Source organism: Pundamilia nyererei, unplaced genomic scaffold (genome assembly GCF_000239375.1).
Source record: "Pundamilia nyererei isolate P.nyererei 1_Seehausen unplaced genomic scaffold, PunNye1.0 scaffold01050, whole genome shotgun sequence".
Taxonomy (NCBI): domain Eukaryota; kingdom Metazoa; phylum Chordata; class Actinopteri; order Cichliformes; family Cichlidae; genus Pundamilia; species Pundamilia nyererei.
The window spans coordinates 13961-15455 of NW_005188451.1; positions in this window are offsets into that span (position 1 = coordinate 13961).

Below are 1495 nucleotides of genomic sequence, written 5' to 3' on the forward strand. Positions count from 1 at the left end.
AAGGCAAGCTATAACTTTCTTTTTGTAGCTGTCCTCTGCCTCACCACTACATATTTCAAATACAACGAAGGCTTTAAATATTTCTTTTTGCTAAAGCATATAGTTAGGTCTGGATCAAATGACTCTTAATGCAGCTGATTATAGACATCACGCAGCGAGTGTTTCTTGATCATTTACCATGCATTTATGTATTACTCGTCATTTAATTATTAGTTAATATTCATGTCTGTGTAAATGTGTTGCTGAACAACCGTCGTCAAATACAATTATACATGATAGCCTGTCATTTTATGATAGTTGGAGCAGATCCTTCCACTAAATGGTACGCAGGCGGTCAAAGTACACACTTGCCTTATTCACATTCAGCACAGCTGAAGATCCTGTAGCGTGTTGAACGCAAACTCACTCAGAGAAACAATCGGTAAGTGTGTGATGTTACTTAAATACAGTTTTATTTTAGTTTTAATGGTAGTTCTTTATTGTAGTTCTAAATTGATAAATTGCAGACTGGTTTTCTTATTTTATAAACTGTGTTAACTCTATTTGTTAGCTAAGTTTTCATTATATAGAGAATACTATATTTTAAGTTTTTCTTCTGTTAGCCATCATAAAAATAGCAGCCAACCAGTACAGCTTTCTTTTCTTGAACAGGAAGTAGTTTAATGTCAGAATCTAAACACTTTTCTTCTTCCTTGTCTTAGGCTACCTTTATTTTTGGTGTTGACTGTGCTGGACTTTGTGATCAAGCGTATAACTAACACAAAATGGCAGTATTGGTAAGTTGTCTTTTGTTTTGTTTTGTTTTTCGATTGACTAATTTACCCTTTGTAATCCAGTTTAAGGTATATTTGTTTTTGCTGATCAAAAACACAGATTGCCAAAGGAAGGTCTGTGGCAGAAAAAAAAGGAAAACAAAATAATTAGCTTTGCAATAAAAGCATTTTTTTTAGTGCACAGTCTACATCAGTATTCAAATTGGTATTTTGCTTCATGTCATTGGCTAAATTTTACAAGATGATCAGTATTTTTTTGTTCACCTGTTATTGGTGATCTCAGCTGATATTTTTACTTGTTTATGCTTTTTGATGTCTTAAAGTCATGATATACTTTTAAGTAATTAAAATTTGGCGGCGTTATATTCTTTTTCCAGAACTCCCAATGTGGTCAACTTCCTTTGAAATGTCATCTATGCGCTTTGTTTTTTGTGATCCTACTCCTTCTGACAGATATAAGGACAGGTAACATCTACACAAACGTTATCAGCTAAAGTAAATACTTTACACAAAATATATCCTTCTTGGAGGTCTGTGTATATTTTATAATTTGTTAGGTGTACAAAAATATAAATGAAACTGAGCAGTCAAGCTTAAGCTGCAGATAATCTAAGAACATTAGATAAACATGACTGTGAGATACAAACTTTTTCCTGTCCTTTCAGGTCAGTCTCAGACAGTAACATCATCTCAAACAATAATCACAGTAGTTGGTGAGGATG